Source organism: Rattus norvegicus, chromosome 18 (genome assembly GCF_036323735.1).
Source record: "Rattus norvegicus strain BN/NHsdMcwi chromosome 18, GRCr8, whole genome shotgun sequence".
Lineage (NCBI taxonomy): Eukaryota > Metazoa > Chordata > Mammalia > Rodentia > Muridae > Rattus > Rattus norvegicus.
The window spans coordinates 82,411,338-82,426,136 of NC_086036.1; the positions used below are offsets into that span (position 1 = coordinate 82,411,338).

At 38.7% G+C, this 14,799-nt stretch overlaps 1 pseudogene; it reads left to right on the top strand.

Moving 5' to 3' along the window:
* Positions 1–357: 357 nt before the first annotated feature.
* Positions 358–3,376, top strand: Dmap1-ps2 (DNA methyltransferase 1-associated protein 1, pseudogene 2; annotated as a pseudogene).
* The last annotated feature ends 11,423 nt before the right edge of the window (positions 3,377–14,799 follow it).

The window sequence follows — 14,799 nt, forward strand, 5'->3', positions numbered from 1 at the left end:
TTTCTTCTAAGTAAGAATATGAATTACACTCATTATACATTTTCCCATAGTAACATTTATATCTGAATTAGATTTTAGTACTTATAATTTGTAATACCTTCCTCATCAGTTTGACTTCCAAATGCACATTTAAAATTTGGAAGCAGTTATGGTGTGTAACACAGTGCACAGCACTTGAAAACAGGTGTTCATGTTTCTCATCACAAATAATTGATTCTTGACTTCTGTGTTCCCTCCTATGTCATTTAGGATTTTATTACCAGGTACCTGGGTTTGCACAGATAGATAAACTGAAGAACAGCTTACAACTGGAGTATTGACCCTTGACCTCGGGTGCTCCCTCATCTCTTATGTGTGATGGCTATGGACACAGATATACTGGATATTGTAGAACTGGGGATCCAAAAGGAGATGCTACTTCAGGTACCATCATCAGAAAGGATATTTTGAAAACAGACAAAAAAAAAGTCCAAGAAGTCTTTGGAGACACTGGCCTTCAAAAAACCTGAGGGCATGCCTGAGTAGGGAGATCTATTCTTTGTTTGACTCTGACAGAAAGCATGTACTCCCACTACTGGTCAGGGGTATTCATAGTGAAGGCTAAACAGTGTCCAAGAAGATTCAACCCTGGAAGTGGATGCCATTTACCAACCCATCTTGGGTTACTATGGAAAAATGTATAGAGTGTAATTCATACTCGGAAGAAAATCACAAATATTTTACCAGCCTAATGGGCAGTATTTCCAGCAATGATTTGCTCTTAAGAAAGGATGATTCATGTTTTTCTACTGGCAAAGAGCATCAGAGGAGGAACCTTTTGCCAGGTTCAATAAGATGGCACAGATTCTTGGTATAAATTGAATATTAGCTCTCTATCAGGCTCCAGAGAATCAAATAACCTATTAAAAATGGGGTACAGAGCTAATTAAAGAATTCTCAACTGAGGAATACAGAATGGCCAAGAAGCACCTAAAGAAATGTTCAACATTCTTAGTCATCAGGGAAATGCAAATCAAAACAACCCTGAGATTGCACCTCACACCAGTGAGAATGGCTAAGGTAAATCTCAGGTGACAGCAGATGCTTGTGAGGATGTAGAGAAAGAGGAACACTTCTTCATTTTTGGTGGGACTGCAAGCTGATACAACCACTGTGAAAACCAGTCTGGCAATTCCTCAGAAAATTGAACAAAGTACTTCCTGAGGATCCAGCTATACCATTCCTGGGCATATACCCAAAAGATGCTCGAACAAATAACAAGGACACATTCTCTTCTATGTTCATCGCAGCCTTATTTATAATAGCAAGAAGCTGGAAAGAACCCAGATGTCCTTCAACTGAGGAATGGATACAGAAAAATGTGGTACATCTACATAGTGGAGCAAATTTACACAGCTATCAAAAACAATGAATTCATGACATTCTTAGGCAAATGGATGGAACAAGAAAATAGAATCTTGAGTGAGGTCACCAAGTCAAAAAAGAACACACAAGGTATGCACTCACTGATAAGTGGATATTAGCCCAAAAGTTCAGAATACCCAAGATATAATTCACAGACCACATGAAGCTCAAGAAGGAAAACGAAAGTGTGGATGCTTCAGTCCTTCTTAGAAGGGGCAACAAAATTCTTACAGGAGGAACTACAGGGACCAAATGTGGAGCAGAAACTAAAGGAAAGGACATCTAGAGACTGCTCCACCTAGGGATCCATCACATATAGAGACACCAAACCCACACACTATTGCTGATGCCAAGAGGTGCTTGCTGACAGAAGCCTGTTACAGCTGTCTCCTGAGAGGCTCTGCCAGAGCCTGACAAGTACTCTCAGCAGATGCTCTCAGCCAAGCACTGGACTGAGCACAGGGTCCCCAATAGAGGAGTTAGGGAAAGGACTGAAGGAGCAGAAGTGGATTGCAACCCCAAAGGAAGAACAGCAATATTAACCAACCAGATCCCAATGCACCCCCAGAGCTCTCAGGGATTAAACCACCAACTGAAGAGTACACATGGGGAGACCCATGGCACCAGCCACTTATGTAGCAGAGGATGGTGGTGTTTGGAGAGGTGAGGCTTTTGGTCCTGTGAAGGCCAGAGAGGGGAGGTGGAAGGGAGTTCATGGGTGGGTAGATGAGCACCCTTATAGAAGCAGAGGGAGGGGAAATCGAATAGGAGTTTTCCAGAGGGGAAACTTGGAAAGGGGATAGCATTCGAAATGTAAATAAAGAAAATATCCAATAAAAGAAAGAAAAAATGAATTACCATATAGTCTAGCGACCCAATGTTGGGTGTATATGCTACAGACTCAAAGTGAGCATTTGGGGAAGGTAAAAAACAAAAACAAAAACAACAACAACAAAACAAACCAACCAACAAACAAAAAAGGTGGTGCAGGATCCGGTGTACTCACAGTAGGATTACCAGTTTTTCCTTCATGATGATGCATGGACTAAGGCAGAGACTGATTACCTCTTTAACCTCAGCCACTGATTTGATCTGCGCTTCAAAGTTATTCACGACTACAATATGACTACCAGCAGTTCAAGAAGTGTTCTGTGGAGGTTTTGAAAGAGAGGGATTACCACATTTGTGCCAAGCTTGCCAACATGAGGGGCTTGCCAGGAACTGATCTCAAAATACCAGTATTTGATGCTGGGCATGAGAGAAGGTGGAAGGAATATCTGGTTCAGTTTTACAACTGAACCCTAGAGCAGGTACAACAGGAGTACCTGCTATATAGGAGCTGCATAAGATTGAGGGCTAGAACAAAGAGTGGGAAAGAGCACCAAGACCTAAGAAAGCTGATTATAACTATAAACACAACTGGGGAGGGGCTGTCCACTGAGTGCAAGTCCCTCAAGAAGCTACCCCAGAAGAAGGAGGCCAAAAGCAGGCTGTTTGAGAGACTGCAGGCATCAAGTTACAAGAGATTTTAAGTCAGCATGTGTCACACCATGGAGCCAGGGGATGAAGTTGCCCATCTCTATGGGTCAGAAGATCAAGGTGCTGGAATTTGGTGTGGACCTGAGTCCTACCCCTAGAGAAGAAATGGTGCATATGTTCAATGAGTTGTGGAGTGACCAGGTGTTATTCTCCAGGCTCAAGCAGGTCTGTGCCAACTGTGGATATGAGCTACAGATGCTGCTGCACCAGCACGAGGCCCTGGCTCAGGCAGGAGTGCTGGGGCCCTGCCATAGCAGCAGTGGGATCAATCCTGGCTTCTGCTGAGCCAACAGTGTCTGAATCTGGACTTGGTCTTGACCTCACCAAAGACAGTATCAAGGATGTAGTGGGTGCACCCCTCACACTCAATTCAAAGAAATGACACGAACTGGCCTCCAGCTCGTCTTCTGTGAAGAAAGCCAAGAAACCATGAGGGGCCATCATGGTGGTGTAGCATAAATCAAACTGTTACTATGTGCTTTGATTTGGGATCATCTGTTTCTCAAATTTTAAACCTATAGGACTTATGATATCTACTTTGTTCATAGAGTTTACAAAAGCATAAATTAATATTCCGTGTTATAACAAACATACCAATGATTAGACCCTTAAGCAACAACAAAAAAAAGTGATCTTCTGTCACACCCAGCTGATCCTATGTGCATCTCTTAATAAAATAATAATCATGCTTTCATACTTAGGTCACAGTATTATTTTTATAATAACAGAATATCCTTCACATGATCTAATTATATTGACTAGATATTCTCTGACAGACATATTCAGTAAAACATGGTATTTTCTGATCCTTCTCCAATAAGACCAATCAATTGGACATCTAAAATTACATAATTATTCAGCTTTTTACAGAGAACTCAAAAAACTGACAGAATAGAAATCTAGCAGTTTCACTATTTACCTAAAACATTGTTCAGTCAACTGTCAGTAAGGACATAGAATTCATTTTCTCGATGACTCTTTCTGTCTCATTAGGCTCTTCTTAAATTGGACACTGGCATTTGGTGATGTTCAAAGTGTCCTTACTCTGTCCCTCAACAACATGAGAAATTAAATAGCCAAAGATACAGACTGTAATACATGCATTATGTGGAGGCTGACTTTATGATTACCCACAATCCCTCACAGTGTGCACCCTTCCCCCCGCCACCACATAATCCCATCTTCTTAAATGCAACTTACTTATTTACTGTCTTCCAAACTTGATGCTAAGTTATAAATACAGTGGTTTTGGTACTGTTATACCACGTTCTCCCTGTCATGCCGTAGTCTCATATCACATGGGCCACCTGCTTTGTTGAAAATGGCTATTCCTGGTTGTCAATTTAATTACATTTGGAATGAATTACAATCCAGAAATATAGGGTACACCTGTGATCCAGATCTTGAGGCTGGAAGACAGGTTTCTGACCTGGATCTTGACATGGAGATTTTGACACTACCAAGGTGAGGTAGTACATTCCTTTAATTCTAGGAGACTGAGACAAAGGGATCTCTAAGTTCAAGGTCAATCTGGGACAAAGCAAGTTTTAGATCCAGTTGTGGTGGTACATACCTTTAATCTGAGACACACCTTCTGCTGGAGGCCTACATAAGGACATTGACATTGGAAGAAGATTCACTCTTCTTTGACTGCCTGCACTTACTTGTTAGCAAATCTGTTGGAATCTACTTCAGCGAAGACCAGCTTGAACAACTAGCCCTGTGGGACTAAGCAACTTCCAATTCACAGCTGCTCATTGTTTGGTTAGTTGGACTACAGACGTTTTTCATAATAAATTCCCTTAATATAAGGAGAGATGGCCTATGAGTTCTGTGACTCTAGAGAAACCTGGGACAAGCCTATTCTGTCCTGTATGGACACTCACACATGGTATATATTCATACAAATGCCATCACATAACATATGCATAAGATGATAAAGCAAATATTTCTAGAAGTAATACTTCACAGCATGAACTAGGTTAGAAATGTATTTGAAAAACTCACAATCTGTATACTAATGGGTTTGGGGATCAGAAAATTAGGTTTTACATTTGTCATGTTAAATATCTCTTTAATTTTTCATTTGCTTGTAATTTGTTCATAATTAATATACCAGAGACTCACATTCTTCTCACTGCAGGCACCAAATTAGACAAGAAAAAGGGGTAATTCTGAGCTGTTTCAGTGTCCTCCATAATGAGAAGCAAAGAAAATGTGGAGGTGTATGATTAAAATATACTTAATAACTACGTTTCTGGACAGGTGCATATGTGGAAAATGGATGATTCAGAATCAAAGCTTTTATCATGTTGACATGTATTCCAATAAAGACTCTTTTCATAATTACTTATAAAAGACCACCACCTTAAGATAAAATATACGATCAGATAGTCATGTTTCCAGAGTAGAATGATCCTCTATTTTTGGAAACTTGGTGATAAAATTCTACTTTCACTTACTTTCAATGCATGTAGCCAGAGGAGCTAAACAGCAGAATGTGTATAATTATAGTAACTAGATGAATTTTCTTAATTTTTAAAGCATTTTTTATCATATTGCACTTTTATTAAGGAGTAGAACACTTGTATTTACTTAACCATCCGTGGTATTCACTGTCCTCCCATAAATATCCAAATTTTTTAATTATATCAACATAATTTAAAATGATTATCGATTAATTCTTTATTCTGCATGTTATGGGATTTTTAGTTAGGCCTGAAATACCTCTTTATCTGAAATACATAGAGGAAATTGAGTGATTTGAATGAGTCCCAGAGACTAATATCTTTGAATTCTTGTTATCCCACTGGTGGAACTATTTGAGGAAGGTTACGAAGTCTGGACTTATTGAGGGAGAGGGGACCCTGGAACTTGCCTTTGAGTTTACAAGACTTCCCCAAGGGGATGTGTTGCAAGGCCTCATAAAACCTTGATGTGACAATAAGTCTTGAGTGGTCATTGTGTGAAATTGTTAAGTTGAAGCCTGATTTATACTGGAGATCCCAGGATATTATAGGAGGTACTGGTGTCATGAGATATCTGCCAATAAAGCACCCTAAATGATATAAACCTGTTATAGGCAGCAAAGCCAAAAGTGCAGAGATGTCTAAGTCCTCCAACATCAGATATTTACAGGATTTATAGTTGGACCTTGTGCCCATGTGAATTTGGATTTAGATTTGGCCCTACATTCCCTCACTCTGTCTTGATTTCTCCCTTTTGGAATGGTAGTGCATTTATGTTGGAAGTGTGCAAATTGCTGTTGGTGTTTAGAGGTAGCTAAGTTAAGATATTGCCCTGAGTTTCAGGACAGGTTTTGGACTTCGGACTTATAAACAGTGTTGAGAATAAATGGCTATAGAAACCTTTGAAATTGGGCATTTTGAATCATGTTGTTGTCCAAATGTCTAGGAAGTAGAATGTGGTAGTTTAAATGAGGATGATCTCTGAAAATATTGTCATCAGTTGGTGGAACTCTCTAGGGAATATTAAGAAGTGAGGCCTTGTTGGAGGAGGTGTGTCACTGTGGGTAGACTGAAATTTAAGAAAGCTGGAGTTATTCTCAGTGTACTCTCTGTCTACTAGTTGGTGATGGAAATGTGAGCTCATGGTTATTTCTACTACTATGCCTGTTCTGCTACTGTGACCTCTAAGCCACTTAAACTGTGAGACGAATTTAGTGCGCTCTTTGATAAGTTTTCATTCTCTCTGCCTGTAGTTGTGTTTCAAGATGTCAGCTCTCAGCTACTACTGTAGTACCATGACTGCCTTACTGTGATGTTCCCCATCATGATGGTCCAGGACTCTCATGATCTGAAAATGTCAAGCCAATTAAATGCTTCCTTTTATAAGATTTTTTGGTCATGATGTTTTAATCACTTCAAAAAAAAAGTAAACAAGACAACAATTATTTTCTTTTAATTCATGTTAAAGCTTCCCCACACCCACTTTCCACACTGAAACTGTATTTGTCAGTTCAGTCAAGAGAAACATTACAATTGCTAGTAAAAACTCTTCATTTTCCTCCAAATTATCAGAGAAAACTAAAATAGTTTATCTAGTTCAAATATGTTAATATTGTTAATATGTACATTTTAAAAGTCTGATTCATTGACACTTTCCTAGTATTGCCTCATGTGTTGTATTGATCTATGGAAATAACCTGAACATGTAATATCTATATTTCATAGTATTTTGACTTCTTATTTCAATATTTTTAATTTCTTGTCTGATTCAAAACTTTTATTCAAGTATCCTCTCCAGCATTGGGCTCTAAAATGTTCCCAATTCTAATTCCTTCTCATAGTTCTATAAACATGCTACATTGTTAGCATTTCTCTTAATATTAATCTTAGCATGATTTAATTTCATAAAATATTCTGTGTTCATCCTTAGGCTATGGTTCACCATTCACTGGGCCTGCACATCATTTTACGCTGTTGCTTGCCCTAATATCTAAATCGGAGAGATAATAGCTATTTTCATGTATTACTGTATGCATAATTAATTATTCAGTAAACTCATTCATGGCAGAATTGAATTATAATGATTTCCCAGTGAACATAACCTAGTCTTTACTCAGTGGACCTCATCTATGAGTACCTCTGGAGAATTCACAAAATTCCAGCTTAGTAATGTGCACTCATTGTCATGCTAGCTGAGTCCAGCATTTCCTGGTGGTCTAAAAATAAATCTGAACCATTTACTGCTTTATTCACTTGGCTAATACTTATCAGAAAGACATTTTCATAGCATTTTGAAGGCACAGTGATGTCAATACCTTATAAAACACAGAGTTGCCAATATTTTCCTGGAAGATAGCATTTATCAAACAATGTGTATTATGGATACATAATGTTGAATGTTGTGATCCTACTAAGCAGAATATAGTTTGTAGGCCTTAAGACAAATACAAATTTAATTTCAATTAAAACACAAGAGATGAACTTATCAGTGGGTGATATTTTTACAAACACAATGAAATAGGGCAGAAAGATACATTCTAATTCCTAAGAAGATAACTATGTCATAAAGAACATAAGCAAATTAACTAATAAAGTGATTGGCCTGGCTAATTTTCTGTCAACTGGTAAAAACTGGAGTCTCCCTTTTAAGGGAGAATTCCTTTTTTTTTTTTTTTATAATTTGCACTTTAGTTTTGTTTGTGAATTGTCTTAACTTTTTAGAGGTTGATTATTATAGACGTCAATTTTCTTTTTTTTTATCTTTATTAACTTGAATATTTCTTATTTACATTTCAATTGTTATTCCCCTTCCTGGTTTCTGGGCCAATATCCCCGGACCCCTCCCCCTTCCCTTCTATATGGGTGTTCCCCTCCCCATCCTCCCCCCATTACCACTCTCCCCCCAACAATCACGTTCACTAGGTGTTCAGTCTTGGCAGGACCAAGGGCTTCCCCTTCCACTGGTGCTCTTACTAGGCTATTCAGTGCTACCTATGAGGTTGGAGCCCAAGGTCAGTCCATGTATAGTCTTTGGGTAGTGGCTTAGTCCCTGGAAGCTCTGGTTGGTTGGCATTGTTGTTCATATGGGGTCTCAAGCCCCTTCAAGCTTTTTCAGTACTTTCTCTGATTCCTTCAACGGGGGTCCTGTTCTCAGTTCAGTGGTTTGCTGCTGGCATTTGCCTATGTATTTGCTGTATTCTGGTTGTGTCTCTCAGGAGAGATCTACATCCGGTTCCTGTCGGCCTGCACTTCTTTGCTTCATCCATCTTATCTAATTGGGTGGCTGTATATGTATGGGACATATGTGGGGCAGGTTCTGAATGGGTGTTCCTTCTGCCTCTGTTCTAAACTTTGCCTCCCTATTCCCTGCCCAGGGTATTCTTGTTCCCCTTTTAAAGAGTAAAGCATTCGCATTTTGGTCATCCTTCTTGAGTTTCATGTGTTCTGTGCATCTAGGGTAATTCAAGCATTTGGGCTAATAGCCACTTATCAATGAGTGCATACCATGTGTGTTTTTCTGTGACTGGGTTACCTCACTCAGGATGATATTTTCCAGTTCCATCCATTTGCCTATGAATTTCATAAAATCATTGTTTTTGATAGCTGAGTAATATTCCATTGTGCAGATGTACCACATTTTTTGTATCCATTCCTCTGTTGAAGGGCATCTGGGTTCTTTCCAGCTTCTGGTTATTATAAATAAGGCTGCTATTAACATAGTGGAGCACGTGTCTTTGTTATGTGTTGGGGCACCTTTTCAGTATAACCCCTAGAGAGGTATAGCTGGGTCCTCAGGCAGTTCAATGTCCAATTTTCTGAGGAACCTCCAGACTGATTTCCAGAATGGTTGTACCAGTCTGCAATCCCACCAACAATGGAAGAGTGTTCCTCTTTCTCCACATGCTAGCCAGCATTTGCTGTCACCTGAGTTTTTGATCTTAGCCATTCTCACTGGTGTAAGGTGAAATCTCAGGGTTGTTTTGATTTGCATTTCCCTTATGACTAAAGATGTTGAACATTTCTTTAGGTGTTTCTCAGCCATTTGGCAAAATGCCTCCATAAGATTTTCCTGTAGATTATCCTTAGAGCATTTTGTTATTTAGTAAATGATATAAGAAGGTTCAACCTAATGTGGCTCAGGACGCCCCTAAGAGCATGTGTTTCTGGGAGTTGTAGCAGTTACATTTCTACTGCAGCTACTAAACAGTGTTACAAAGGCAGTTTATAAAGGAAAATGTTTAATTGGACTTAAAGTTTCTGTGGGTTGGAGATACAGCACCATGACAGAACTAAAGCATGGTGACAGGAAGAGGTGAGAATTCACAGCTTGGTCCACAAATAGGAGGCAGAAAACACAGTGGGTACAGCTCCATATTTTTGAAAGTTCAGTGTGTTCCTAAAATAAAAGGTCATACCCTCCACCCAAAAGACATACCTCCTAAACCTTCCTAGACGTTCAACCAAATGATCAAATATGAAGCTATATGTCATTCTTATTCAAAACACCATGTATGTATCAAAAAAATCATGCCTAGTACTCCATGGGAGCAAATCTATATGTCTTGCTTTTCCGTGACCTTTACATCAGCTCCTGATCTAGGCTACTGCCCTACTTGAGATTTTGCCCCAACTTCAGTGATACCCTGCTGCCTACAAGTTTAAATGAAAGAAACACCGTACTGCACACGTTTGTGTTTTGTCTTTGTCTGCTATCACAGGAATAGAAACTTTTTAAAAAACACTCCAGAATTTATACCCCTCCCGGTCCACCTTCCACTGTTCCATGTCCCATACCTCCTCCACACAACTCTGTCTCCAAGAGGATGTCCCTAATCCTTGCCCAACCCACACCTGACTAGACCTCTAAACTCCCTAGGGCCTCCAGTCTCTTGAGGGTTAGGTGCATCATTTCTGACAGAACCAGACCCAGAAATGGAAGTATTTCCTTTCATTGCCATGTAGATTATTGCCAGTAAATTTAAAATTAAGATGTGTTTTAGCTTAATTTTTTTCTATAAATGAATATTTTGATCATGTTTTTTCAATATTTATCTCCCTCTGAAACTTTCCACCTCTTTGTCCACATAACATTAAGTCTCTCTCTTTCACGAAAACACACAAAAATATAAAATGAAAATCATCAAGTAAGCCAAAGAACATGACCAAAAAATACTTAATCAATAAAATACATTGAGTTTATTTGTGTTGGCAAGCTATTCTTGGGCATGGCATGTGCCATGTTGTGTAGTTGATATACCCCTAGCCCTTAACTAGAGAAAACTGAAAACACTTTTCCCTTTCCTGGTGGGTATTAGCTACAATTATCTTCATCGTTAGGCATGTGATCTTGTGTTCACTTCCCCTTCTCATAGTTGATTTTGGTTGAATTTTATTGGTCTCATGCATGTTGTTACAGTATCTTTGAGCTCATAAGTACATCTAGGTCTTGTGTGTTAGGAAGACACTATTTCCTTGCTGTCATCCATTACATTTGGACCCTATAACTTGCCTACCTTATCCTCTACATATAAACCTGAACCCTGAGGGGCACTGTTTGATGAAGGCATCCCATTTAGGACTGAATGCTCCAAACTCTTTTATTCTCTGCATATTGTGCAGCTGTGGTGTTTGTGTTAATTCTTATCTACTACAACAATCCATGATCAATGTTGAGCAAGGTGCTGATCTATTAGTACAGCAGAGTGAAATTAGGAGTCATTTTATTATTGTGCTCTTTTCATAGAATAAGAGTAAAAGACTTTCCCTAAACCCATGGCCTACTTAGTTTCAGATTCTTAACCATTGTAACATCATTACCTATTGTCAAGGCTACTGGTTTTTTTTTTTTTTTTGCACAAACTGATGTTAAGACCCTGTTTCTGAAGACAACACTAACTTATGTCATCTAACATGGAGAAATCAAGGTAGTGTCTAACTAGAAGCTTCATCCCTACTGACTAAGGTCCATAGTGCTTAAAGGTATTCCTTATGCTACTGAAGGAGAATGGTAATCATTGCTATCACCTAGCCACAAACCTTTAGACCTACAGTACAAACCTCCATGTAAGACATTATGGTTTAACAGTGGCACAACTGTTATTGGAACAATGAACAATGTTTGTTTAAGAATTTGGATTAAAATCCCACTCTCTGATATAGAGTCAATACAAGAATTCAATTTCAAAATTCCTTGCAGTCAGATAGGAAAGGAACCACAGTGGCAAGGATTGTTTTGTGGTAATGGGGGTGGTGAGGCACAGATATATCTGGGCTATGCTCTGAATTACAGTTTGGTGAGCCAGTTGAGATGTAATTGTTTAATGTCTGGAGATGAGAGGGAACAAGAAATTAATTTTGGCCCTTTGACACTGTCGTCTCATAATAGGCATAGATAAGGATGACCTTTTAAGTGGGAGACATTAGTTATTAAAATTTTTTGTGTATAGTAATATTAAAGTGTTTACCATAACTGTAATGTAAGACACTAAGAAGGAAATCATATTCATAAATCATGAATGTAGAGAGGAATCCACAGATGGATACATGGATTCTTATTCTAAGCAATGAAATGATGCTTCTGTATGCAGATGATATCACTTACAGAGTAACAAAGATAATTTGAAAGGAAAAATGGAATCAAGAGATGCCTCCTGAGGAAAGTCTAGTCATGAAGCTGCTCAAGGAAAAATGACTGTTCAACCTGGTTACTGACAAAAAGAGACACAAGAAATTTCATGAAAAAGTCAGAGAAAAGCCAAACATTCTTCATGGCAAATGTTGCTCAGAACTGAAGACAAAGGTTCAAGAGGTAGGTAGGTTTTTCTTAAATTAGAGAACACTTTTGAGTTTGGTAGAGGATATGTCCATGGGATATAGAATAAAAGGCCCCATTCGAGAATAAGAGTAGAAATTGGACAAGAGGGTTGGTGCCTTGCGAGTATTACCAACTAGAGGAATAACATATAGGAATGAAAGAGAGTACGGAAGAGTGGGTGTTTTTGGGAAATTGTATTGCTTTATTTAAATTGTGAAGTATTAGAATATGATATAAAATACTCATTTCTTACACAAAAATAAATACTGATGTTATGTAAAGATAAACTATTTAGATTCAAGAGCAGTCTCTGCTTCATCCTTCGTGCCTACATTTTTTGTAGATAGGATAAATTTGGGGTTGAAAATTTTCTGGGTGGGTTGACGTCTCTATCTCTCCACTGAGGTTCTTGCCTGGCTACAGGAGGTGGCCCCTTCAGGTTCCATATTCCCAATGTTGGGGCCACAGCTAAGGTTACCCCATTGATTCTTGGGTGCCTTCCTTATTCCACGTTTCTGTCTTGACCTGGAGATGCCCCACCTTCTCACCCCCGTCAGTTGAACCTAGGCCTCCCTGCACATATGTAACAGATGTGCTGCTTGGTCTTCATGTTGTACAACTGGAGAGGTGGCTATGCCAAAAGCTGTTGCCTGTATGTAGGATAGGTTCTTCTAAATGGGCTACCTTGTCTGGACTCAGTGAGAGAGGAAGTACCTAGCCTTGTAGAGATTTGAAGTGCCAGGGTAAGGGGAATATTCATGGGCCCCCACATGCTCAGAGGAGAAGGGGTAGGGGATAGTAGAAAGATTGTAGGAGATCATGACCAGGAACAGGGCAGAAGCAGAATATAAAGTGAATAACTAAAAAATAAAATAAAATTTTAAAAAAGGAAAAAAATAAAAGTAGAATCACAAACAAAGTCTAGGCAAATTTTGTAGGTCAAATGGTGAGTTTATTCCTTTGTTTCTATCACTTGTGTTACTGTAAATCCTAAGATAATAAAGTAAATAATGAAGTGAATAATAATATAAATTTAAAAGACAATATGGCAGCCAGAAAATAGAATATTTGATATTAAACTGTTGAAGGTATATTTTGTTCTTAATAACAAGTGAACGTGTACATCAGTAGGAGGTATAGAGATACAAAGGATTTGAAAGTAGCATTTACAGATCAGGTAGACACAGGAGGTCTGTCTCAGTCATGCAAATGTTGAAATGAGTAAGAGTACTGCTGAAGTGGTAATTAGTGAGATAGTGGCATACTGACTGTGGGATTATGGTCACCCACATTTCAAGATTCAGGGTCCTGCTTTTCTGAGGAATGAATGAATTCCTTAGGTCACACGTATTCAAGCAACATAGGTCCAGGTCTGATGCTTCCAGTTTTGTGTAGATTTTACATGGGATTAAATACCTCCCCAAAACTATACAATTAAAATTTATTTTAATATAATTTATCTTCTCTATAAATGACAGGAATACGTGTGCCACAATGCACGTGGGGAAGCCAGAAAATAACAAGTGGGCGTTTGTTCTCTCCTTCCACAGTATGGGTCCTTTGGACCAAATCTGTTTATTGTTTGTCAGCAAGTTACTTTTCCTTTTGAGTTGTTTACTGGAGCTGATAGTTTTATTTGAAAGAAATTAATTCATCAAATCAATTTTTTGTTCTAGGGAACAAAATTTTAGTTCAAAAATTTGGACTTTGAGTTATGACTTCACTGTTCAGAAAATGTGAGAGTCAGATGAGTATTATCTGTGTTTCTTTTCCAATTTTTAATTTCTGGATATACATGTTAGCACACTGTTAAAACCAAGACATTTATAAAAAAAATTGGATATGCACTATTAGGACATGGAATTCATAAGTACCACTGAATTATAATCTCTGAGCATTAATGCGTCTCACCAGTGTGGTCTTTCTCTCCTTTACACTAGCTTATTCCCGTCCTACTCTCTCATTATCTCTGCCCTTGTTGATTTTAGCATTCTAAACCATCTGCCCTGCTCTGTGCTTTCTAATTGTCACTAGAGAGTGGAATTCTGGTGAGGCAGTAGAGTAGACTATGACTGTTACACTATATCAAGATTACCTTTTACATTTTACAAAATATTATGGTAGGATACTCAAAATGATGAATAGATTGTGGTTTTTATACTCATGTAAAATTTCTATTGAATTTATCCACTCTATACTGAAAATCTATTTAGTTACAAAAGTAGACTCCATGTCTACCTTAGGGTTTGCTTACACTTCCACAGCACTGTTCATTTTTGAAAGAAATCAGGACAGAAGCAGACACCTAAAGCATGCAGGACATAATGTAGAGGCCAATGAGGGTACGGCTCACTGGCTTGTTCATCATGGCTTGCTCAGCCTGCTTTCCTGTAGTGCCCAGGACTATCAGTCCAGGGATGGCCCCCACCTATGGGCTGGGCCCTCCCTATTGATCTCTAATTGAAAAAATGCCTTGCTGCTGGATATCATGGAGGCTTTTTCTTAACTGAGGCTACCTCTTTACTGATCACTCTAGCTTATGTCAAGTTGATTTAAAACCACCAGCATACTGTG